This window comes from Mesoplodon bidens (assembly GCF_964165515.1).
Source record: "Mesoplodon bidens genome assembly, chromosome: 16".
Lineage (NCBI taxonomy): Eukaryota > Metazoa > Chordata > Mammalia > Artiodactyla > Ziphiidae > Mesoplodon > Mesoplodon bidens.
This window is the reverse complement of record NC_138173.1, coordinates 24,411,007-24,438,967: the sequence shown is the minus strand read 5'-3', so window position 1 is coordinate 24,438,967 and position 27,961 is coordinate 24,411,007. Positions and strand designations below refer to the sequence as shown.

Here is a 27,961-nt window from a genome sequence, read left to right as displayed (position 1 = left end):
TCAAATAAATCTTCTCAGTTTTCACCGTGGCACATAGAAGGCAATCGATAAAAAGAATGAATGAAACCTCCTTAATTTATTGTGATATTCTATGTTGTTGATGATCCCCATTTATTGTTCTTTTCCTCTTACTCATATGTTTAATTGTGCTTTTTATTATCATGCAGTGCACAGTCATTTTAAACAATTTGTGAGTATAGATAAGCAGAAGAAAGACAACCAAAAAACCCAAAACACGCTTAATGCAATGATTTGATGATAACTACTATTAACACCTTTCTATGTATAATTCTACTCACGCCTTTATATTTGCACATATATAAAACATATTTATTCCAAATAATGGTTTTGTGGCACAGAATATTTTGAAATTTTAAAAAATATAATGAGGCCTTCCCTGGTGGCGCAGTGGTTGAGAGTCCGCCTGCCGATGCAGGGGACACGGGTTCGTGCCCCAGTCCGGGAGGATCCCACATGCCGCGGAGCGGCTGGGCCCGTGAGCCATGGCCGCTGAGCCTGTGCATCCGGAGCCTGTGCTTCGCAACGGGAGAGGCCACAACAGTGAGAGGCCCGCGTACCGCAAAAAAAAAAAAAAAAAAAAAAAAAAAATGCTGTGAAAAACAGCATTTTCTTTCACAGAATCATTCTGGTTTCTCCCTAATGAGTGTTTTTGGAGTATGTTTACTGATGTTTTCTCTTGGGTTTAGCATTGTGTCATTGTATAGGAAAGCTCAATAACTGAAACTAATTACTGCACACATAACAGTATTTCATTTTACTTGAAATACACAGCATTTCACTGTGTAATGCTTTGGCACACATCATCCCTCAAACAATGACAATTTTAATTTTAAAATATTCTTAATGAAAACAGTACATTACTTTCAGGAGCACATATTTATTCAGACTCAGCCAGCAATATTTCAGAGTAGAGGTCCTCAGGAGATCTGCTGTGAGAACAGTTGGGTAGTGGTTATTCTATTAAGTGTTTTCAAGTGGGTATTTTAAAATTACTTGAGGGTGCTCAGCATTAGCTTTATAGTTAAAATTGGTTTGGCAACATGCAGTAGAAATCTCACTAAGAGTGGTTTAAACAAATTAGTTTTTTCCCCCTTTCACGTAATAAGACATCTTATAGAACCACTACATGGTTTATACAATAGCTCAGGATGTCATAGGAGACCCTTGCTTCTTGACTTCACTCTCCACCTTCCTTCGTAGGTGGCTATCATCCTCCTAGACTCAAGATCCTTTCTGTAGTTTCCGACATTGAACTTTTTTCCAGGCAGAGACAAGAGGAAAGGCAGAGGGCAAAAGGTGAAAAGTTGAGCTTGCTCTTTTAAACAACTTTCCCTGAATTTCCCTTCCCTGAAGGCTACCCTGTGGCTTCCAATTACATCTCATTGGACAGAGTTGTCACTTGGCCACTTCCATAGCCTGGGAAATGTAATTTTTTAGCTGAAAACATTGCCATCTCAAATAAGCCAGACATCCTGGTAGTAAGAAAGAAGGTAAGACTGATTATAGAATTAGTAGCTAGCAGTGTCTTCTATTTCATTGATTATTTTAATTTTTCTATCATAATTTATTGCTAAAATTTATGAACTTTATCATCTTAAAAGAGTTATTAACTCAAGACTGGCGTTTGCTAGATTTTTATAAATTATAAATGAGTTAGGTTCAACTGAGTAGAGTTTTACTATATTGGTTTTCCTTTTTTCTATGTTTATAGAAGTATCCAAATACTTTAATTGTTCCAACGCTTTTTAAAAATCATGTCAACTGCACTTGTACATAATTCTGATTATTGCCATGCATGGAATTTTATTAATAAAAATAAAATGTGTCATAAATTCATAGTACCTGGTGTTTTGATTTTGAGATTTGCAAATATTCTTGAAATCCCTGCTAATATGGGAAAATAGGAACCTGCTGAATCATTATGGCTACAATACGGCAAAGAAACTGTTTCTCTCCTTTCAACAGAGTGGACATTTTTAGATGAAAAATATATTGTAGTTAAGATTTTATAAAAGATCTTTTTTTTTTTTTTGCGGTATGCAGGCCTCTCACTGTTGTGGCCTCTCCCGTTGTGGAGCACAGGCTCCGGACGCGCAGGCTCAGCGGCCATGGCTCACGGGCCCAGCCGCTCCGCAGCATGTGGGATCTTCCCGGACCAGGGCACAAACCCGTGTCCCCTACATCGGCAGGCCGACTCTCAACCACTGCGCCACCAGGGAAGCCCTAAAATCATTTTTTAAAGAAATAAATGTCTTTATAATTTTTTTCTTCTCTCTTTACAACATACTGGTGGTACCCATGGGCCATTTTCAAGCGCAAGCTCCATTGTGGCCCTTGGACCCCAGAAATTGGAAAGACGGAGAGTGCAACTGAGTTTGTCACCACAAAATATACTGGGAAGGGATGAACACGAGGCAATAAAAATTTGCCTTGCTGTTAAAAAATTTAAAAAGAAGGAAAATTAGATGAGTCAGCCATTCTCATTGACTCAGTTGAAGTACTTTTTTTTTTTCCATTTAAATTCCTGACGACTTCATCCTGCATAGTTCATAAGAACATAGGTGCCTGTGTAAATACAGTTACCCTCCACATGATGCCATGGCCGTGTTTATTGAAAGCTTAACTTAGGAAGCTCTTTCATCTCCTGTTGTCAGGTTTGTGTTATTCTTTTCCTGAATAGGAACATCTGGGTTGCTAGTGATGTGTTGGTGACATGATTAGATCTTTATCACTTACTTAAGGAGAGTGAAAGTGTATGTGTGTGCCTGCACCTACACGTGCTCCCATATGTGTAATTTTTGAGGAAAAGGAGAGGTAAAGAGAAAAAAAAACCTGGCAGCATTTCTGGAAAAGGTGTTCAGAATTACCTGATTTCCTTGGATGCTCTCCCAGAAGCTTCTCATCCGATGAACTAGCACACAGCATACAGCAGATGTAAAATAACGCTTGAAATCTTTTCTCTGCATGAGGTTATTGCAATGGTTCAAATATTTGCTGTAATCTTAGCAATTAAAGTACATACTATCCACCTCTACTTCAGTCACACTTATTCAATAAAAACAAGCCTCTTCTGTTCTTTAGTATATTTTACTTCCATATTTAACAACTAAAGGAGACTTACTAAAACATGGGGGGTTTTTGTATAATAATAATCAGGAGTTTTATTTATTCATTTCTTGATAATAAATCTCAATCTTTGGGGATTAGATTTTGGTCTTAGAATTTAACACCATTTTTATAAAAGCAGCTCTTATTTTAAGACTCATGGCTCTCAGTGAGTCCAGTATATGCCCAGTACAAGAATCTCCACCATAACATCCAGGACAAGCTGATGGTGATCCAGCCTCTGAGCACATCTATTTATACAGAGTTTATGACTTTCAAGACCAGCTCATTCCTTTTTAAAATAACGTTCTGATTTGTACATATTTTTTCTTAATGTTAACTTCAAATTGTCTTCCATAAAAAGCTTAATGGTTGGTTCTGGTTCTGTCCTGTGGAGCTACCCCAAATGATCTCTCTTGTATGCAACACTTACTCAGATATTTGAATGCAACCATTATATCTTTCTAAATATTTTCTTCTCCAGACTGAAAATCCCCGTGGGTGTTTGAAGCAAGGGAGGAGTAGTGTGTAGCAGGGCATTTTTTCGAGTAAAGGCCAGTAGGCTTCAGGCAGACACAGAAGCTGGATCTCTTTAGCATTGACCAGGTAATTGCATGTGACGCAGCACCTAGGCAGCTCACATGAGAAGGCGGTTTAATTGCAGATGCCACAGTTATAGATATGTCTGTATACGTGAGTGAGTAGACACACATATATTTCCTTCTTCTGTCAGCTGAGATGGCCAAGAGGCAACAACACTCCTGCAGCAGCAAGCACACTCTGCGCTCAGACCTTGGTTTTCAATACTGTTCTCTCCTAAAATGAACAGAGGATTGGAAACATGACCAATGCCAGGACTGAGGCAAGAAATATACAAGATGAGCCTGGAGCCTCTCATCATGCAAGAAAGTAAGAAGTAAAAAAGAAACAAACAAAAAGCCACATTGCTAGGAACACATTGGAGAGCCCAGATGCAACAGAAAGCACTTCCAACGTCCAAAGCGGAAACAATTTAAACAACAAAATAAAGCAGAGTCGGATGATAACCCAAAGTATTGGATAAATATCCATGAGCCGATCTATATAGAGAAACAATTTGATAAATAAATTACAGGGGAGAAATTAAACAAATCTCTTGGCAGAAGAATTCCAAAGAATTTATGTAAATACTCCCACCTCAAGGACATAGAGCATAATACACTCTTCCATTCCTTCCGTATAAACTGCTTAGAAGGTGACTTCCTTCTAAAGAGTACAGTATAGAAAGGAGGAAAACAAGGTAATTGGTGGAGAAGACTAACAAATACGGTTCAGCCAGGTTATCAAGGTCATCATCAACAGTGATAAGTCACGTTATGCATATTGTACACTTGATATGATGTGACGAAAACGGCATTTTATACTTCTGTGGTCTTCTTCCCCCAAACCAATAACCCCAGTATAATCATGCAAAAAACATCATACAAATCCCAGACGAGGACATTCTATAACATACTTGACCTGTATGCCTCAAAACTGCAAGGTCACCAAGAACAAGGAAAGTCTGAGAAACTATCACAGCCAAGGGGAGCCTAAGGAGACGAGACTGTATTTAGTGCTGGTATCCTGGATAGGATCCAGAAAAGAGAAAGGACATTAGACAAACTAAGGAAATCTGAATAAGAATTATGGACTTCAGTAAATAATAATGTATCGATACTAGTTTATGAATTGTTTCCGAAGTATCATACTAATGTAAGTAGTTAGGAATAGGGGAAACTGGATGAGGGAGTTTAGAGGAGCTCTGTACTATCTTTTCAATTTTTCTGTAAATCTCAAATTGTTCTAAAAGGTAAAGTTTACTTTAAAAAAATATTAAAAGATTCCTAGGAGAAAACCTGGAAGATCTTAGGTATGGTGAAGCCTTTTTAGATACAACATCAAAGGCATAGTACGTGAAAGAGATAATTGATAAGCTGGACCTCATTAAAATTGAAAACTTCTGCTCTGTGAAAGACAATGACAAGAGAATGAGAAGACAAGCCACAGGCTGTGAGAAAATATTTGCAAAAGGCACATCTGATAAAGGACTTTTATCCAAAATACACAAAGAACCCTTAAAACTCAATAGTAAGAAAACAAACAACCCGATTTAAAAATGGGCAAAAGACCTTAGCTGACCCCTCACTAAAGAAGATATATAGATGGAAAATAAGCATATGAAGAGATATTCAACATCATATGTCATTGGGAAATTGCAAATTAAAACAACAATAAGATACCACTACACATCTATTAGAATGGCCAAAATCTGGGACACTGGTGACACCAAATGCTGGCGGGGTGTGGAGCAACAGGAACTCTAATTCATTGCTGGGAATGCAAAATGATACAGCCACTTCAAAGACAGTTTAGCAGTTTCTTACAGAACTAAACACACTCTTACCATATGATCCAGCAAACACACTCCTTGGTGTTTACCCAAAGAAGTGAAAAACTTGTGTTCACCCAAAAACATGCACACAGAAGTTTATAGCAGCTTTATTCATAATTTCCAAACCTTGGAAGCAACCAAGATGTCGTTCAGTAGGTGAATGGATAAATAAACTGGGATTCATCCAGACAGTGGAATATTATTCAGCACTAAAAAGAAATGAGCTCTCAAGCCATGACAAGACATGGAGGAACCTGAAATGCATGTTACTAAGTGAAAGAAGCCATTCTGAAAAGGCTACTACATACTGTGTGATTCTGACTATAGGACATTCTGGAAAAGGCAAAACTGTGGAGACAGTAAGAAGATCAGTGGTTTCCAAGAGTAAGGGAAGGATGAATAAGCAAAGCACGGAGGATTTTTAGAGCGAATCTGTACTGTATGATACTACAGGGGTGCATCCGGGTCATCATGCAGTTGTGAAAACCCATGAGGAATGTACAACACCAAGAGTGAACCCTAATATAAACTGTGGACTTTGGGTGACAATGATGTGTCAGTGTAGGTTCATCGATTGTAACAAATGTACCACTGTAACAGGGGATGCCAGTAGTGGGTGAGGTTGTCCATGTGGTAGGAGGTGGGGTGGAGGGTATATGGGAACTTTCTGTGCTTTCCACTTGGTTTTGCTGTGAGCCTAAAACCATTCTAAAAGATAAAGTTTATTAATTTTTCAAATAAGCAATGTATTACATTCTCTCCTGGTAGGCAAGCTGAATCAAGGTCATATTATCCCCGGCTTAACCAGGTTGCTAGAATATGGAGTAAGGACAAGAAGAGACTTAAGTTGTATGATTTAAATTGTGAAATGACTTCAAACCCCAATAATAGAATGTGCTCGTCTTCCTCTGATGGACAGGCCTTCTCTCCCTGTGCAGTGCAGGATGGGCAAGACGAGTGTCTGTTTCTGTGGCTCACTTTTGCTCCTGTCTCCTGGCAGCCACACCTCTGCTGGAGCACACATTATGTTCTACCTTGTACCTTCAGGTCTGCTTTCCAGGAGCCAAATGTATAGACTTTATGCATTTATGGCTTTGACCCATTATGCTTTGATTGTGTAGTTTAACTTTCAAAATATGATGCTTCTTTTGTTTCCAAATATTTCCAAGTGCTTCCTCAAAAGCACTGCTGACAACTCCAACGCCTTCAAATATTCTCAATGAAATATATTTTTCAGTTTCTCTCTTACCTTGTTCTTTCTCCTTTGTTTACACTCCTATTACTAAATACCTTTCCTACTATTTTATTTTACTGTTCCTTTTAAAACCTAATGCCCAGCATTGCCAAAGGACTCTACATGTCATCTGATTACTTCAGAGTACAGTGGACTCTTGTATTCATCTGGACATTGTAATTGCGTTAATGCAGCCAAAAATTATATTAAGTACTTTAGCAGCCCCATCTCACTAGCTCTTGTTGAGACTGTAGTTAAAAACATCCCTGAGGCCTCTATCCTGTGAACTGGTGCATCACACAGCTGCTCATAAAGTCTCTCCTCCAACTTGTGCTTTTATAATCAAATCTCTTTAAATGTAAATGCAGACAATTACATTTGTCCTTGTTAAATTTCATCTTATTATTTTGAGCCGGGAGTTTCAGCCTGTTGAGATCTTACTGAATCTTGGTTCGGCCATGGATTTCTGTTATGTTTACTTTGCTTCTGTCTACAACCCGTATAGAGGAAGTTTGCAAAGAAATCTATGCAGCTGGACTAACTCAAAGCCAGAGGAACAGAGAGGAGACAGCAGTGATGATTGCCCAGGAAGGGAGAAGGCAACCTGCCTTCTCTAACAAAGTAGCAATTCTCTGATATTGTTAGTGGCGGTTACAGTTCGACATTGTGAAATGTATTGAAAGTCGTTTGCTGCTAATTGCATTTAACAAATTGAAATTTATAAAGGACTTAAAAATTAGAGTGGGGGCTTCCCTGGTGGCGCAGTGGTTGAGAGTCCACCTGCCGATGCAGGGGACATGGGTTCGTGCCCCGGTCTGGGAAGATCCCACATGCCGCGGAGGGGCTAGGCCCGTGAGCCATGGCCGCTGTGCCTGCGCGTCCGGAGCCTGTGCTCCGCAACGGGAGAGGCCACAACAGTGAGAGGCCCGCGTACAGAAAAAAAAAAAAAAAAAAAAATTAGAGTGAACTTGGGACCATCTCTGTCACCCCTCTTACTCCCTTTCATTCTCCAAGACATTCTTCAATGGGAGAGAAAGGTGGAATGAAACCATTGGAAACCAAGCTTTCTCATGTAGGCTCCAGCCTGTACACTGGGTTTGCCCATCACTGCTCCAGTACAATGGCCCTCAGTCTATTTTTAAGTCCATGGCACGCCTGGAGGATCATGTTGGCATGAGTGACACCCTTTCTCAGTGTGATTGCACATCACGGCTGCTGCTGTAGCATAGGCTGCCAGCATGCTGGGGATGATCCTGGTGCATCAGATGTTCACCACTCCTCTCTCTCCTGCTGCTTCGTGACATGCCACTGGCTAGAAAAATCTCAGCTCTAACATTTAAAGCAGCAGTTTGCCAACTACAGCATGTTAAAGCTGGGATTGGCAAACTGTGGCCCGTGGACCAAATCTGACTCAACACTTGTTTTTGTAGATTGTTAAATGGTTGAGGGGGGAAAAAAATTAAAGAATAATATTTCATGACACATGAAAATTATATGAAATTCAAATTTCAGTATGCATAATAAAATTTGATTGGAATGCAGACCCTCTCATTTGTTATATATTGTCAGTGGCTGCTTTTGTACCCCAATAGCAGATTCAGGTACTCGCAACAGAGACTTTATGGCCCATAAATCCTAAAATATTTACTATCTGGCCCTTCATAGAAAAAGTTTGCTGACTTCTATGTTAAAGGATCACTTGCATCAGACTCACCTGGGATGCTTTTGAAACTGTATTCCTGAGCCCACCCCTGACCAAAGGGATCAGAATCTGGAGATATGGGGTCCAAGAATGTGCCTTTAAAGCAAGCTCATGTATAGCACGCCTAGACGAACACTAAGGCAAAACTAATGGTAATGAAGTAGGATATGGGGAAGGAAGAGATTCTGCCCTGCTTTTTCTGCCCAACTTACTGTCTTATCCTATGGGCCATATTTTTTCTACAAACTGTGTAAATCATATTGATCAGTTTTTAAGTACTTCTCAAAATCTGCTCTCTTCCGGACTTTTCTATCTTATAGTAAGAATGCTTTTATTCATTTCCTAGGGCTGCCATACAAATTACCACAAATCAGATGACTTAAAACTACAGAAATGTATTCTCTCACAGTTCTAGAGGCCAGAGTTCCAAATATCCAGCAGAGCTGTGTTCCCTCTGGGGGGCCTCAGGGGAGAGTCCATCCTTTGCCTCTAACAGAGTCTGGTGGCTGTTGGCATTCTTTGACTTGTGGCCTCATCACTCCAATCTCTGCCTTCCTGGCCACCTTGCCTCCTCTTCTTCTCTGCATCTTTTCTCTCTGTCTCAAATCTTCCCCTGCCTTGCTCTTATAAGGGCACTTATTGTTGGGTATAGGGCCCACACAGATAATCCAAGATGATCTCATCTCAAGATCCTCAACTTAATTGCATCTACAAAGACATTTTTTCCAAATAAGGTCAGGGATTAGGAGATGGGTGTATTTTGTGGGGACTCCACCATTGAACCCAGTACAGGTGCCATTGTCCTCCCCTCCCCCCAACAACCATTCAGTTTCCAGGTCTTGAAGATTCCATCCCACCCTCTCCAGTACCATTATGATTCCATTCTGTCAACAGGAATTCCTGACTTAAAAGTTTATAATGATGTCCTACTGTTTGCAAAATTCCAGATACATTTCTGAGCCTGGAATTAGGAGCTTTCTGCAGTCATGTTGCCAGCGGTATTTTCCATTTCCTTCTCCCTATTCTTCCCTACGTGTTCCTTAACTTCCAGCCACACTGTGCTATTTGCTGTCACCCTCCCTGCTCCCGCCCTCTTCCTGAACTCACCCACACTGTTCCTTACTCCCAGAAGACTGGGAGACTGGCTCTTCCTCCATCATCATCACCACCCTTGCATCGCCTAAGACCTAAGCATCTTTTAAAGTCCATTTGTGGTCCTGATTCCCCATGGGAGCGTCACTGCTCCTTCGCACTGGATGTGAATCTCAGAGCCTTCTGCACCTTTTATAATATTTACCTTATCCCGCCTTATGTCATAATGTCTGTACTTGCATTGTCATGGCTTTAGATGTAAACTTCCTCTAGATTAAACTCCTTAGGTCAGGGACTGTGAGAGACAGTATTACTCAGTGGTTAAGAACTAGGGCTCTGGGCTTCTCTGGTGGCGCAGTGGTTGAGAGTCCGCCTGCCGATGCAGGGGACACGGGTTCGTGCCCCGGTCCAGGAAGATCCCACATGCCGCAGAGTGGCTGGGCCCATGAGCCATGGCCGCTGAGCCTGCGCGTCCAGAGCCTGTGCTCTGCAACGGGAGAGGCCACAGCAGTGAGAGGCCCGCGTACCGCAAAAAAGCAAAAACAAAAAAACAAACAAAAAGGAACTAGGGCTCTGAGCCAGACTGCCTGATAGACCTCCAGTCATTTACCGCTATGTATCCTTGGGCAGGTTATTTAAGGTCTCCTTGCTATAGTTTTTTCATCATAAATGTGAGTAATAATAATAACTCCTTCCTGGGATTATTGTAAGGATAAAATGAGAAAATGCATTGTAGAGTACCTGGAATACAGTAAGCATGCAAAATTTAGCTGTCATTATTGTCTTATCTCTATTTCCTGATGCTAATACAAGGACTTCTCTAAGTAGGTACTGAATAAATGCTTATAGAGTTTAACTGATAAAATTCAAACCTGAGACCAGAAACAGTGACCTGAGTTCTTCTGTTTGAACCCCATCTCTAGGTATGACATGTCTTTAGCAAGAACCAACATAAATAAACCAACTTTCTGTCTTTTGCTGGATATGAGTATTCTTGAAATTCTGTTACAATGTTCTTTTTGATGCTGTTTCTTTTCATTAAATGGATAGTTGTGGTTAAATATGGTTTTCATTTTTTAGTGATTTCTATCATACAACCTAGTTTGTAGCCAAACAACAAATGGCCTCAAGTAACCAAAGGGTAGAGACTTTCATTTTTATGAAGTTCTTTGATGGGAGCAAGTGCCTGGGAAAAGGAAAGGAACTGTGGGCCTATGATACCTGCCAGTTACTAGTAATTTATAGATTTCTTTTCAGCCTTATAGTGATACTCATAAGGAAGAGTGCCCTTGTAGCAAATCCCACTAAATATGGCCCTAGAATACTGCACTTGCTTCATGATCCATGATCTAACAAGCTCTTCTGTAGGACAGGGGTTCCAGGTAGAGGACACTCCTGGTGGCTGCAGGGGGTGCCCAGCTCTGGCAAACCCTGAGGCCAGATGAGTTTAGAAGGTGGCTGGTCTTTAAGACTTTTAGCCCAGTTGATGAACATGGTTATAAAGAGGATTTAAAATGTGTTTTTCAAAACATCAGTTCTGGGTGTCATGGTCAGAAGTAGTAAAGGAATGTGGGCAGAGCTGTGGCTTAGAACCAAATTTTGAACACATTTTGGAGGAGTTGCTATAATTATAGAACTTGGCAATACAGTTGGATTGCCAAGATCAATCTGCCCCAATACAGAGACTGCAGTGTATAAAGATTAAGCTGATACTGGGTTCTGGTGTTGGGCTTTCTGGTTTCACAGGATTTTGCTCTTTGAAAGTTCTCTGGAATTTTACTGAGCAATCCTATTGCAGGCCCTTTTAGATATTATTAAACTTCTTTCAGACATACATAAATCCCCCAACAAGTGGATTGTCCTTATTTGTGAATCATTTATTATGGAATTCAATGTATGTTTTTCCCATGGAAGCAAAGTTATTAAGGTCACTTCAAAGGATAAAAAAAAAAGAAACATGTTTAACCCATAATGTAGCCAAAATGTAATACATTGGCAATAAAATATATCCTTAGAAACATACTATTTGTCAGTCTTTCCCCACCCTACCTATCCACAGGGAGGATTTGCCACTTGGCAGGAATCTCACCCCTCAGAAACCAGGGAAGAATAGCCAAGTAGATCATTTTCAGCTTTCTCTCCAACTCTCTCCTTGTACTGGGATTTGGAAAGTCTGTTGGTTGAAAACTAAAGGTGTCTAGACTTTAGGGACAATGTCCCTAAAATAGTAGCTTCGTTTGCACAGTTTGTGCCCAGGTCTGGTATATGGGGTTTCTCATTCAACCTGGAAACTCTGTGCCTAAAGAATAATGATTATAATGATTTTAGAAATAATAACTAATACACATATAGCACTTACTCTACCCCAAGCCTGGTTCCAAACACTTTACATATGTTGATTCTTTTAGTCTCTACAACTCTATGAGATTTGTTAGCACCATTTTCTGGATATGGGAAACCAAAGCACTAGAGAAGTTAAGAAAGATGCTAAGATCAAACAGCTAACAAAACAAGATCCAGGATTCCAACCGAGGCCATCCATCCCCACTGTCCAAGCTCTAGACACTGTCTGACCATCGCTCACTCCTCTATGGCAACCTTAGATGCATTTTTCTAGTTACTGCTGTGCTCTGCATACAACACTCTGACCTCAGGAAATGAGCTGTACACATGTTCCGTTCCCAGGGATGCCCCACTACCCTCCACTGCATTACCTGGAGCTGCCATTGGCCTTTGCATTGCCCTGCCCCTTGTTTGTACTTGACTGGTGATGTTGCCCCTTCCCCAGAGCTGCTGCTTTTGCCACGGACTTTCCAAAACTCCAGCTTCTCCTATTGGTCCCTCGTCCATGTCCATTTTCCTCCCCTCCAGGCCTGTGTCATGCAGGTGATGATGTGGTGTCCCCTAGCCCTTCTGATACCCAAAGCTGGACCAGTTTAATACCACTTATTCAAAGAAAGCAAAGCAGCACAAAGAGCTAAGAAGATGAACTTTCCTACTCTTTTTTTTTGGCTGCACCATGCAGCATGCAGGATCTTAGTTCCCCGAACAGGGATCAAACCCATGTCCCCTGCATTGGGAGCACAGAGTCTTAACCACTGGACCACCAGGGAAGTCCTGAACGTTCCTACTCTTGATGCTGATAAGGAAAGAAAAATGAATTTAACCAGAGGAATATGTAGGGTGAGAATGTAGGGAGGGATTTGTGAGAGTCAACAGGAAACTTAGTTTATTTCAATGACATAAAGCTTCAAAGAACTGAAGCTTTATTAAATCTCATTTCACTTCATTTCTTATAGCACAGTCTTCTCAGTACTTGTCTGAGTGAGGTGAGGAGTGATTTTCGTGAGGTATGTAGGAAAGCGTGTCAGCCTGTGGAAGCAGAACCTGTGTGAAGGCCCTCATGCCCTGAGTAACAGCCTCTTGTGATGACTTTGAAGCTTTGTGTTTGTTGGAAGGGAAAACATGGCTTGTACATGATCTTTTTTTTTTTTTAATTTATTTATTTATTTTTGGCTGTGTTGGGTCTTCGTTTCTGTGCGAGGGCTTTCTCTAGTTGTGGCAAGCGGGGGCCACTCTTCATCGCGGTGCGCAGGCCTCTCACTGTCGCGGCCTCTCTTGTTGCGGAGCACAGGCTCCAGACACGCAGGCTCAGCAGTTGTGGCTCACGGGCCCAGTTGCTCTGCGGCATGTGGGATCCTCCCAGACCAGGGCGCGAACCCGTGTCCCCTGCATTGGCAGGCAGACTCCCAACCACTGCGCCACCAGGGAAGCCCCCATGATCTTTTTAAGGGAGAAAAAATGGTGACATAAGGAAGAGAGGTGATGTGGCTTGTGTGGGATTCTGGGGCAGCAGTGCTGACAGGAGAGGTAGGGCCGGGGTAGAGCAGGGATGGGGGTGGAGATGGCCGTGTGCCAGGCAGCTGCTAACACTTGTTTTGTCAGCAACTTGACTTACACCCTGGGCATTGTCTGTAGGTACGTACATCTGATTACAGACACAAAGTAATACAAAATACTTTCTATTTTCTCAGTGCATGCATTACTTTTATTTTAAAAGTTCTCTGAAAAAAAAGTGTTGTGCTGGATTGCGGCTAAATTAGACATATGAAGTGTATCCAAAATTAAACGTTTAAACAAAAAAATACAAGAATTTAGTCCATCAAAGGAGAGTTGTAAATTAAAATACTGGTATGGTTATTAAGTAATTGTAATTCCTGGCTTTCAGAAAGGCTGCTTTTGTTCAAAATGTTTTTGGAATTCTTTTAGAAGCATCTTTTCTCAGTGTCTTTAAGAGAGAAGAACGATCACTATCATATTCATATTTAATATTGTTTTAGAAAATTTTGGTCACATAGATAATATGTATATGAGAAAGAAGAGATAAAATTATTATTGTAAACAGATATTTTGATTGCATACCTAGAAAAATTTAAATAATGAGAAATTAATAGAAGTAATTCTAGAGTTTAGTAAAGTGCCTGCAAATAAGACCAATAAAAAGAAGAAAGCAGTCGCCCTCTAGTTAGAGGGTGACTCCAGTTTATAACTAGTAAGAAAATATAACTTTAAAAAATTCTCAATTGCAAAATAATGTAACTAATGTTACAAAATAATACTACTAAGTATGTGATCTATATGAAGAATTTTTAAATTTTTTGAGTTACAAAAGAAGATGAAGAAGAAGACTTTTAAATTATATAAAAATACCCATTTTTCATAAATTTGTTGTAAGAGTCAGTGCAGTTTTCTCTGGACTACTTCAAAATTTTATTTATATATAATTACAATAGGATCAAAATTCCAATAGGATTTTGAAGGTAGAATTGCACATGAAGAGAGGAAGAGATGAGACTGGAGCTTAGAATAATTCCAAAATATATTAAAAATAATACTCAAGTGTGGAAATTGTCAGAGAAATCCAAAGTTTAAAATATTCTGTGAAACAACTGTCCTGGACCTTTAAAAAAGGTCATGTCATGAAAGTTAAAAGAGAGAGAGAGAGAGAGAGAGAGATGGAGAGAAAGAGTGAAAGAGAGAGTGAGAGAAAAAAGAAGGTAGGGCTTCCCTGGTGGCACAGTGGTTGAGAGTCTGCCTGCTGATGCAGGGGACACGGGTTCGTGCCCCGGTCCGGGAAGATCCCACGTGCTGCGGAGCGGCTGGGCTCATGGGCCATGGCCGCTGGGCCTACGAGTCCGCTCCGCAACGGAAGAGGCCACAACAGTGAGAGGCCCGTGTACCGCAAAAAAAAAAAAGCAGAATTATAGTGAATGACATTCTAAGCCTAGAATAAACTGAACAAATCACAAAGAAAAGAATCAGAAATTTTAACTTTATAGAAGTGAAAACCTTATTACATTAAAAAATATTAAAGACTGATTTGGAAAACAATTTTCAGGTTAATATTTTAAGTATTATAAAGAATTCATTCAAATCGATTTAATATAATCCCCAAATCCGAGGAGATGAATGGCAAAGGTCAACCACAGATATTTCACAAAAGAAATACAACTAGTAAACAACTGCCAACGCAAGCATTGCAAATTAAGCAATATTTCAGCTCTAAAGTCACTTTCTTTTTTTCAGTAGCAGTGACTTGCTGGAAAGGATGCAGACAAGCTCCTCTTCTCTTAACATTATTGGTGGTGTTACAAAGCCATTCAAGTCTGTTGGGAAATAATTTAGCAGTTCTTATTATGAGTCATAAGAATCATCATACCATCAGTTCAGTAATACTATTTCATGGGCTCTAGCTTAAGAAACTAATCCAAAATAGTGGGTAGGGTGAAAGCTATGTACAAAAACTTGCCACTCATGTTATTATTTATAAAAGTGAAATATTGCAAGTGAGTTAAATGTTTAGCAATAATGGACTATTTAGTGAATTATGATATACTGCCCAAAGGAATATTGTGCAGCTATTAAAAATAATGATTATAGAGATTGCATGAAAAACTTATTTTGAAATGTGAAGTTTTAAAATGTTGAAAAATTACATGTATAATACAAATTATATATATATATATATATATATATATATATATTTTTTTTTTTTTTTTTTTTTTTTTTTTTTGCGATACGCGGGCCTCTCACTGTTGTGGCCTCTCCCGTTGCGGAGCACAGGCTCCAGATGTGCAGGCCCAGTGGCCATGGCTCACGGGCCCAGCCACTCCGCAGCATGTGGGATCCTCCTGGACCGGGGCACAAACCCGTGTCCCCTGCATCGGCAGGCGGACTCTCAACCACTGCGCCACCAGGGAAGCCCTACAAGTGATATTTTTAAAGCCAACTTTATGAACTGCTCTTTATCATTAAGATAAATATTCATTCAGCTTACCAAAGTTTTTACCCTAAAGGTATATCTTTTTTCCCCAATCAAGGAAGAAAAATAATTCAATGAAATCTCCCACATAGGCATTTATCTATATATTAGAGCAAATTTTTATCACTTGCCATTTCACGCTAGAATTGTCCAGAAAGATAAGTATTCAAACAACTATATTTTATTGTTGCTCTTGCTGTATAATTTTCTCATTTTTCCACCCTATCATTTTTACCACACTCTGAGTAAATCAACAAGCAGACTGACGGAAGATATTCCCAGAGAATGATATATTTGGAATATTCCACTAAATAAGGGTTACTATTCTAAAATCTTTGCCTACCATAGGTTTGGCCCCATCTGTGTACAGACTACACAGGTCTACCTATACAGCTGAGTATAGTGTGTACCAAGCTACTCTGTAAACTGAAAAATAACTTGTTGAAAACAACTTTATGATTTATTTTGCCTTCAAGCTCTTTTTGTGGCTTCTCAGGTGCCACTACTATACATTTAGAAAGGCAGACTGATAGGACACCCAAATCATTAGCATCCATGCTTTTATCTAACTGTAGGTAGAGAAGTTTATATTCTAATTTAAAAACTATTCTATGTCATGTAAATAGAGAATGAAGCAAAGATCACAGAACCCCAAATCTTCTCTACAGATATTATCAGTAAATTCTTTGCAGTTAATCTAAGAAAAATCATGTTTTTATAAGCAAAATATTTGATGCTTCATAATTATGGCAAGAATATCAACTGATTTGTTGGGATCCAGTGGTGGATTTTTTGTTTTTATTTTTGGGGGGTTTTTGTTTTGTTTTGTTTTTTGTTTTTTATCCCTAAGGTGACAAAGTAGTTAAAAAAAAAATAGCTGAGTGGGAGACCAGCTTTCCAGAAGATGGGGTAAATATACTTCTGCCTATTCCTTCTCCTAAGAACAACTAAAACTTCTGGACATTTTATATAAAACTAACATAAAGGTGAAAAATGGAGAGAAGGCAGACTGGCTAGAGACCTCAGGACCAGAGGAATAATAGGGGTGAGTTCCCTGGGTTTTCTTTTTGCTTCATATACCCCAGACTCGTTGCTAAAGAAGCTGGCAAACAGGAGATGCCAACGGCACAGACAAAAAAAGCTCTAACAAACAACAAAAAAGCCTGCTCTCTCTTAGCCCGAAGACAGGAAAGGGACAACCTAGGAAGACAGAAAACTTTTAGACAATAACCATTCAACTTCAGCCCAACACCACAGAAAAAACTGTGGGCCCAGCCCAACGCACACCAACACAAGGACAGTAGGGAGTCTAGACCTCCACCCTCATGAAGCTATGAGGGCCCCACCGGGGTGTTCCAGAGAAGACCAAGTAGGGGGCCTAGATTTTCATCCCACTAGGCAGGAATGAACGCCCACAGTGGAGCCCAAGTGGAGAACTGGAACTCCCACCCCCAACCAGCAGGAGCCTCCACCTCAGATGCCAACAGGCCATTTGGGGGACCTTGATTTCTGCCTCCACTTTGCAGTAACCAGACAGGACCTCCCCACTTCCCTTGCCAGAGGCATGTCAAGGAAAGCCAGTTAAAACAGAAGGGTTAAATGACATCCAGAGTTTCATCACACAATACAAAAATGTCCAGGTTTCAATTGAAAGTCACGTATACTACAAAAAAAAAATCTCAAACTGAATGAAAAAGGCAATCAGTAGAGGCTAACACCAAGACAACAATGTTAGGATTATCTGACAAAGATTTAAAAGCAGTCATGATAAAAATGATTCAGTGAAAAATTATGAACATGCTTGAAACAAAAGAAAAATAGAAAGCCTCAGCTAAGACATAGAAGATATAAAAGAGAACCAAGTGGAAATTTCAGAACTGAAAAATACAATAACCTAAATGAAAAGCTCAGTGTATGGACAGAAGAGCAGACTGGAGGGGTCAGAGGAAAGAATTAGTGAACTGGGAGGTAGAACAATAGAAATTACTGAGCCTGAACAACAGAGAGGAGACAGGCTAAAAAGAAATGAACAGAGCCTCAGAGACCTATGGGACTATAGGAAAAGATGTAGCATTTGTGTCATCAGATCACTGGAAGGAGAGAAGAGAGAGAGGCTGAATAATGGCTAAAAACCATTATTGGCAAGAGACTTAGCCCTACAGCTTTAAGATACTCACCGAACCTCAAATAGAATAAATCTAAAAAAACCCATGCCAAATGTATTAGTTAAGGTTCTCTCTCCCTCCCTCCCCCCACCACACACACATCCTATTGGTTCTGTCTACCTTGCATATTTTGGACTTGACAATGTCCACAATAATGTAAGCCAATTCCTTAAAATAAATCTCTCGGGGCTTCCCTGGTGGCGCAGTGGTTGGGAGTCCGCCTGCCGATGCAGGGGACGCGGGTTCGTGCCCCGGTCTGGGAGGATCCCGCGTGCCGCGGAGCGGCTGGGCCCGTGAGCCATGGCTGCTGGGCCTGCGCATCCGGAGCCTGTGCTCTGCAGGGGGGGAGGCCACAACAGTGGGAGGCCCGCCTACCGCAAAAAAAAAAATAAATAAAAAAAAAATAAAAATATAAATCTCTCTCTCTCTCTTTCTCAGAGATACAGAACTAATAGAATGTGTGTGCATTTATATATATATATATTTTTTTTTACGTATATAACACAAATATATATGTGTAACCTATATGCATGTGTATATATGTGTGTATTATATATATAATACACACATATATACACATACAAATATATATGTATATATAATACACACACATATAGAGAATACATACACACATACACCCGTACACACACATCCTGTTGGTTCTGTCTCTCGGAGAGAGTTATTTTAAGGAATTAGCTCACATGACTGTGGAGGCTGACAGGTCCAAAATTGGCACAGTAGGCCAGTAGGCTGTAGACCTAGGGAAGAGTTGATGTTGTAGTTCAAGTCTGAAGGCAGTCTGCTGGCAGAATTTCCTCTGCCTCAGGGGAGGTCAGTCTTTTTTCTATTAAGGCCTTCAACTGATTGGATAAGGTCTACCCATCCAGTCAGGATTATGGAGGATTATGGAGGCTAATGTGCTTTACTCAGAGTCTACTGATTTAAATGTTAATCTCATCTAGAAAAATATCTTCACAGAAACATCTAGAATAATATTTGACCAACTGTCTGGGTAATGTAGCCAAGTTGACAGATACAATTAACTGTCACATCAAGATATACCATAATTACACATCTGAAAGTTCTCTTTGTCTGAGACAAATCTTGGAAGCAGCCAGAGAAAAATGATTCCTTACCTACAGGGGAAAAACAACCTGAGTGACAGTAGGTTTCTCAGCAGAAAACCTTAAGAAAAAAATGACAATATATTTCATCTCTTGAAAGAAAAGAGCTATCAACCCAGCATTAATACTTAGCAAAAATATCCTTCAGTAATGAACTGAAAATCAAGGCATTCTTAAGTGGAAGAAAACTAAGAGAATATGCTGTGAGCAGATCTACCCTAAAATAATTGCTAAAAGAAGTTCTCTAAACAATAAATGAAGGAATCTTGAAACATCAGGAAGGAAGAAAGCACATGGTAAGCAAAAATATGTGTAAATACAATAGGCTTTTCTGCTCTTGAAGTTAATATTACCCAGATACCAAAACCAGACAAAGACGGTACAAAAATAGAAAACTACCAAGCAATATCTCTCATGAATGTAAAATTGAAAATCCTTAGCACAATATTAGCATATAGAATTCAGCAATATATAAACAAGTTTTACATTATGGCTAAGTGGCATTTATTTTAGAGATGCAAGGATGATTCAATGTTTGAAAATCAGTCACTGCAATCTACCACATTGACAGTCTAAAGAAGAAAAATCATATGATCATATCAATGCAGAAAAAGCATTTGACAAAATTCAGCACTCATTCATGAAAAAACTCTAAGAAAAATAGGAATAGAGGCACCTTCCCAAACCTGATAAATAGCAACTAATATTATATTTAATGGTGAGAAACTGCTTTCCCTGTAAAATTGGAAACAAGACAAGGATGTCTGTTCTCAAGACTCTTATTCCACATACTGCTGGAAGTTCTAGCCAATGCAATATGGCAAGAAAATGAACTAAAGACATACATGTTGGAAAGGAAAAGAACTGGCCTTATTTGCAGATGACATAATTGCCTATGTAGTACATTCCAAGGAATCTACACACACACACACACACACACACACAAACCCTCCTAGAACTAACAAGTGAGTTAAGTGCAGTCACAGGATACAGGATAAACAGACAATGTATGCTAGCAATGGACACTGAAATTAAAAATACAGTATCACTTACAATTGCTCAAAGCAGAAAATGTATACTTAGGTGTAAATCTAACAAAAGATGCATAGGACATATGTCCTAAAAACTACAAAACTAATGAAAGAAATCAAAGAATATCTGAATAAATGAAGAGATCAATCCTCCCAAATTGAGATACAGGTTTAACATTACTGTCAAAATCCCAACAAGATATTTTGTAGTTGTACATAATAGTATTCTAAAATTAAATGGAAAGGCAAAGGAACTAGAATAGCTAAAACAATTTTGAAAAAAAAAGGATCAAGTAGAAGAATAAATTTCAAATCATATAGTAATCCATATGTGTCTATTTGCAGAGAGATAGTCAATAGAACAGAATAGAGAACCTAGAAATAGACATACACAAAAATGCCTGATTTTTGATAAAGGTGTAAAAGCAATTCATTGTAGGAAAAGACAACATTTTCAACAAACAGTGGTGGAGCAATTGGACATCCAAAGGAAAAAAAAAAAAGGACCTTAACCTAAGTCTCATACTTATATAAAAAGTAACTTAAAATGTCTCATGAATTTAAATGTAAAATATACAACTAGAAAAAATAGGGGAAAAACTTTGCAATGTAGGGCTAGGCAAAGAGGTCTCAGATTTAGCCGAAAAGTACGGTTAATAAAAGAAAAATTGTAAATTGGACTTTATTAAAATTAAAAACTTTTATTTGCAAAGGACTCTGTTAAGAGGATATAAAGGCAAGCTAAAGAGTGGGAGAAAATATTTGCAAACCACATACCCAACAAAAGGCTAATATCTAAAATATATAAAAATTTTCAGAACTCAACAGTAGAAAAAAAACAAGTGATCAAAGTAAAACATGGGCAAAAGACATGAATAGACCTCGTTTCACTGAGGATATACAGATAGTCAAATAAACACATGGGAAGATATTCAAAATCATTAACCATCAGGGAAATGCAAATTAAGACTGCAATAAGATATTACTATGTCTATCAGAATGGCTAAAATAAAAAATAGTGACAACACTGAATGCTGGAGAAGATGCAGAGAAACTGGATCATTCATATATTTGCAGATGGAAATGTAAAACGTTGCAGCCACTCCGTAAAACAATTTCTTAAAAAACTAAGCATGTGGGACTTCCCTGGTGGTGCAGTGGATAAGACTCTGTGCTCCCAGTGCAGGGGCCCAGGTTCGTTCCCTGGTCAGGGAACTAGATCCCACATGCATGCTGCAACTAAGAGTTCGCATGCCACAACTAAGGAGCCTGCAAGCCACAACTAAGGAGCCCACGTGCTGCAACTAAGGAGCCAGCAAGCCGCAACTAAGGAGCCCACCTGCAGCAACTAAGACCCGGCTCAACCAAATAAATAAAAATAAATATTTAAACAAACAAACAAAAAACTAAACATGCAGCTACCATATGACCCAGCAATTGTACTAAGAGGCATTCATCCCAGAGACATGAAGACTTATATTGACACAAAAAGCTATACATGAATGTTTTATAGCAGTTTTATTCATAATAGCCAAAAACTGGAAGCAGCCAAATGACCTTCAGTAGATGAATGATTAAATAAGCTGTGGAACATCCATACCATGGACTACTCCTCAGCAATAAAAAGGACTTGCCAGTGAATTATGCTGGGTGAAAAAAAAAGCCAATTCCCAAATGTACACTGTACAATTCCATTTATTTAACATTTTTGAGATGACAATACTAGACTATGTAGTAGTTGCCGGGGGTTAAGGAGAGGGTCAGGGTGGGAGGTGAGGGGGTGTGGCTGTAATAGGTCAACATGAGTGATCCTTGAAGTGATGAAAATGTTCTGTTTCTTGATTGTATCAGTGTCAACATCCTGATAATGATATTGTGCTATAGTTTTGCACAATATGATAAAGTAGTAAAGGACAGTGGATAAAGGATACATGGAATCTCTCTGTATTATCTCTTACAACTTCATGTGACTCTACAGTTATCTCCAAATAAAAGTTTAATTAAAAAAATAGCTGAGTGAGTGTGCCACGCTACTGTAAAATCACCAAATCAAATATTTCAACAGTTAGTCTTTATACTTTCAGAAAAAAGGGCAATTTTTTTAGATTCCATTTCATTGTCTAATAGAGTTTTTTAGAATCTGTCAAGATTCTGGCACCATCAAGGACCATCTAACTCAGATGGGATAGGCTAGAATTTTAACTGGTCCATACATTTTAGTAAACTAAGCTATAAGCTGTTTTATGGCACAGACTGTAGGTTGTCTTTGTACCCTCAAAGTTTATCACAAGATCTAGCTAGCACACATTAGACTTCAATAAAAACTTGTTAGATGGATGGATGAATGGATGAAAGCAGTGTTTTGTTGGTAAATGTTTAATAATTAGCACTCCAGAAGAAAAAGAAAGCCCTGATTTGCATCATTTGCTGATTTCTCTGGTGTAAATACTCCTACTTGGCCATTTTCAACCAACTCACAATCTCTAAACACGAAGTCAGGAAGAGGTGTTAATGATCACCCTTCATGAGCCAGTATGAACTGGGTGGAACTGAGTTGGATAGTGTGTGATGCTAAATGCCCTTATTTTCTGATGTCAACCTTGTGTCGTCCAGTTAAAATTACAGAGAAAACTGGGTTTCAGGTTATTGTCTATTCTCTTCCACGAGGATATTATGTTGGTTTAAGAGATCCAATGAGAATTAGTAAGTAGTTGGCTCAAAGTAAACCTATGATCTCAACCTAGCAAATAAAAATAGAAAAGAACATGGCTTATTGTTGGTGAATACAGACCTTTTCATGATGGATAGGATGTTCGAGTGGAGAGCTGAGAAAGGTGTGAATTACAGTGATTTATACTCGTCCAGCTACGGTGGAAGCAGGCTAATTTTTCCTGCTTAGCCTTTTGATTTCTTCTTGGGGGTGATTACTTATGGGTGATGTACTTAAAAGGACATACAATATAAAGCTTTCTGTTTTTAAGGAGTCTAAAAAGGAGAAATCTCCTGTCGGCTTTGTACCATGGGTTTGTTTCTCAGTATTAAAGCCTTACTTCTAACATCTGAGTAATCACACTTACCTTCTGCTTGTTTTCAGTCTTGTTGAATGTTTCTGAAAAGTGTTTCAAAAACAATATTTTCTCTTCACTCTGTCCTGCAGCTGCTACCTAATCTACACTCAAAGCTTGTGTTGCATCACACATGCCCTTGGGCCACAATCTCTGCTTGCTTTGGCATGGTTTATCTATTCCAAATATAGCTGTACATTGGGGTTGTTATAGAGACTTCAAGTCAGCTAAACTGTCCAAGAAAACCTCAGAGAAGTCAGTTTAGTATCTTCTGAAGCTCAAGGTGGTTAACAGACCTGGATTCTAAAAATTGTGCTTAAAATTTGTGCTGCAAGCAAAGGAACCCATAGGAAGTGTGATTTACTGACACTGGCTTGAGAGGGCAATTTTGAAAGCAGCAAAACAGCTGAGTAGAGGGAAGTGGGAGAAATTCTTTGTAAACACAGTTATGAGAGAACACCCAGGGTGTTGATTAACATATTAAGGTCTGTTTCTTTGGGAGATTGGATTTTAACTGCTCAGTATTAAAAAGTTTATAAAAACTAGCCTAAGGATTACATATTTCAAGGTCATTGCTTATATCAACTTCAGACATAAGACATGAGTCATTGTTTTCTTTCTGCCTTTCTGTATTTTCATATTTCCTTTAATATGTAGTATCTCGTGATTTAAAATCATACATGATTAGTAAATGAAACAGCATTATTGATTATTAAATAAATGTAATTATTCTTATTATTTGTGTAGCAAATATTACACAGTCTAGAAGTGAAATGGTTAAAGTAAACCAGAGTATAGATTAGTAAACACAGAGTTCCTTATATTTAAATAATTTGAAAGCTGGTGACCATGTGTTTTTCATGTGGTTAGAATCAGGAATGAGTACTTTTATGGGTGAAATCAAATAAACTGTTCTTAAGTTTTATGTTATTTATTAACTAACCAAGCTAATTACAAGTCTGAAAGATGACAGATTTGTGAGGGAGCTTTATAACAAAAGTCAAATTCTTTAAGCCTCTATAAATTCTTCAAAGTAATGTTATATGATAGACATCACTCACTGGAATGGGTACAGAAGGTCAAGTTTTAGGAAATTCTGGCATGAACTAACTTTTATCTTGGAAAGTAGCTTCACCACCCTGAGGTGCAGTTTCCTTCTTTATAAATGGGAATCAGACCATATAACCCCTAATGTCTCTCTCGCTTTAACATTCTGTGGTACAGCAATCAGCTGGGTGTGGTGTAATTTAGTAATAGAACAATTATTTTTAGACAAATATGAGGGACACAGATATTTCAAAACATCAGTAACTTAGATCAGGAAAGGACAGTCTGAAATAGTGAAAAATCTTCATCCATGTATTACCTAAGTCTTTTTCAGTGGAGGTGACTGAATCTCAGTGGATCCTTGCTAGGATCTCAGAGTGAGTGTACAGTTAGGTTTCTGTGACCTGGAGAAAGGGCAAGGGTGCAGCTGGACTTCGGGAACTCCATCAGCAAGGACTGGAAGGAACCAGGCTCTCCCTGTCTGTCTCTGCTTCTGAGTATCAGGCTGTTCTCTCCTCCTATAGAATGCTTTCCTGCAAATTGCAGGGAGCATGGCCATTGAGAATTCAAGCTGGTCTCTCACAGCTTTAGAACTCAAGAAGGACCCCCCGTTACTCTCTCTTGCCTCGCATGAAAACAAAATCTTGGAGAAAGATTCTTGTTAGCCCATCCTTGGCTGATGAGGTGCCCAACCTTGGATCAGTCACTGTGATCGGTGAAATGAGTTAGATAAGATAAAGACCCACTAGAACAGCGTGACTGGAGTTAGCGGAAGTAGCATTTTCTAGGAGGAAAGGTTACATTTACCAAGAGAAGGGGAGTAGTTAGACAATAAAATGATAAAGTCCACTAACCTTTTTGAAAAATTGTCAAATGAAATGAATATTTAATGTTTCTTGTATATGCAGTAACTATACTAATGAACTGTTGCTTGGTAAATGTGGCCCTTGATTCACTAATACCATGCTAGAATTTACCTAGTGGGTGCTCAATAAGTGGTAGTGGGTGCTCAATAAGTGGTAGCTGTTATTTTTCTGATATAACCAAGACATTAAAATCACAATTGGAATATTTTGGTATCAACTATTTGAGAACATCATAAAGTTCCATGACACAAAGAAATTTACCTTTTCACCAAGTGTATTAGTTATTTATTACTGCAGAACAAATGACCACAGACTTGGCAGTGTAAAATAACACACATTTTTTATCTCATAGTTTCTGTGGGTCAGGAATCTGGGCACAGCTTAGCTGGGCCACCTGCTTGGGGACTCTCCCGTGAGGTTGCATTTAAGGTGGTGGCCAGGGCTAAGGTCTCATCTGGAAGCTCAGTTAGGGAGGGATCCTCTCTCAAGCTCATCTAGGTGGTTATCGTCAGGATTCACTTCCTTTAAAGTTGCTGGATTGTGGACCTCAGTTCCTAGCTGGCTGTTGTCCAGAGGCAGCTCTCAGTTTCTTGCCATGTGGGCCTCCCCAGTATGGCAGCTTGCTTCACTGAAGGCAGTAAAATGGAGAGTCTGCTGAAAAGATGGAATTCACAATCTTAAATAGGTTAATCACTAAGGTGACAGTCCATCACTTTTGCCATATTCTGTTGGTTACAAGTAAATCACAGGTCCTACCCACACTCATGGGGAAGGTATTACACAGGGTGTGAATAGTAGGAGGGGAAGACCATTGGCGGCCATCTCAGCATCTGTCTGTCACACCAAAATGTTGATTTAAATAGTACTCACCCAGGGCTTCCCTGGTGGCACAGTGGTTGAGAATCTGCCTGCTAATGCAGGGGACACAGGTTCGAGCCCTGGTCTGGGAGGATCCCACATGCCGCAGGGCAACTAGGCCCGTGAGCCACAGCTACTGAGCCTGCACGTCTGGAGTCTGTGCTCCGCAACAAGAGAGGCCGCGATAGTGAGAGGCCCGCGCACCGCGATGAAGAGTGGCCCCCGCTTGCCACAACTAGAGAAAACCCTCGCACAGAAACCAAGACCCAACACAGCAAAAACAAATAAAATAAATTAATAAACTCCTACCCCCAATATCTTTAAAAAAAAAAATAGTACTCACCCAGTGTAAGGCTAGGAGTGAGATATTTAGCTAGTGAAAAAACAGCTCTTAGTGGAAAAAAAAATAGCCCTGTAAAGGAAGTCCAGGCTTAGATCTGCTATTATTCTAGAGTCCATCAAAAAGGTACTAAGCTAAACATTCTAGTTAACGGCTCAGATACCCACAGTCCCTAGTTAGTCCTATGAAAAGCTGTCTTACTCATCTCTATACCCCCAGCACTCCCAGCTTGGTGGCTAACTCATAGTGGATGCTAAGTGCTGAAAGAATAAATGTTTATTAAGCCTGTATTTCCATGGGGTGGGAAGCAGTATAGTGTACCAGTTCAGAGCACGAACTTCAGAGCCAGAAAAAGCTGGGATCACATCCTTGCTCTGCCATTTACTTGCTGTGTGACCTTGAGCCAGATACTCAAATTCTCCAAGCCTCAGTTTCTTCATCTGTGAAATGGGGCTAATCATACCATAATTTTTTCATCTGAGGCACCATGGATTTTAGAATATAGCATCATTTTATGTGTAATTCATAAAGAAAAATTGCTACCAATTAAACTATGATATAACTGTCTTTAAATTAAAGTATAGTTGATTTATAATGCTATGTTAATTTCTGCTGTACAGCAAAGTGATTCAGTTATACATATATATACATTCTTTTTCATATTCTTTTCCATTATGGTTTATCACAGGATATTGAATATAGTTCCCTGTGCTCTACAGTAGGACCTTGTTGTTTATCCATTCTATATATAGTAGTTTGTATCTGCTAATCCCAAACTCCCAATCCGTCCATCCCCTACCCTCCTCCCCCTTGGCAACCACAAGTCTTTTCTCTAAGTCCGTGTGTCTCAAAGTGTGATATAACTTGATTGATTATAAGATGTACCCTGTTTGCAAACATATTAGAATATGGAAAAACATGTGTGCTTTAGAATTGATGTATTGTGCTGGTGCCGAGCTGATGTGGTTTTTATAAAGTTTAAATGAGATGGCATGCATCAAACACCTAGCAAACGGTACCTTTTATATAGTAAGAGCCTAATAAATATTAGCTATTATCATTAGCAATTATGGTCATCTTGCAAATCCTAAAACAAATCATTGTGTGTTGTTTTCTTTTTTAATATCTGAAATCAAGTTGCAGAACGTATCTACAGAGCCAGTGTTGATTTTTGCAAATAAGGAGTGGGGTATCAGCAAAATGTCTGTCTCAGACCTGTGATTCTGTCCGAAAAGCTTAAGTGTGACACTTGACAAAGGGCTTTTGGTGGGAAATGTGCTTCCCACATTTCATGTCTTAAACAAAGGTAGAATAAAGGCCCAAATTATGCTTAGTAACTCAACCAGTTGAAAGCCAGCTTTTACTGCAGCTCTGCTCTGCTTGCCTACTCCTGTGATAACTGATAATTTGATGACTAGCTGAGCAGTTGCTCCACAGTAAACCACAGGAAGGCCTTTATGCCCCAAGCCAGCAATGCTTCAAATGACAAATGAAGAGCTGTTTGAAGCAACATGATATTGATACCAGTTGCTCTGAAGGTAGAGCTATAAGACAGCGCCAGAGAAGGACAAAGCCT

At 39.3% G+C, this 27,961-nt stretch overlaps 1 protein-coding gene across 4 annotated transcripts in view; it reads left to right on the top strand.

The window, feature by feature from the left end:
• Positions 1-27,961, top strand: part of ZNF704 (zinc finger protein 704) — a 218,643-nt gene that overhangs the window by 79,367 nt on the left and 111,315 nt on the right. The window lies entirely within an intron of this gene.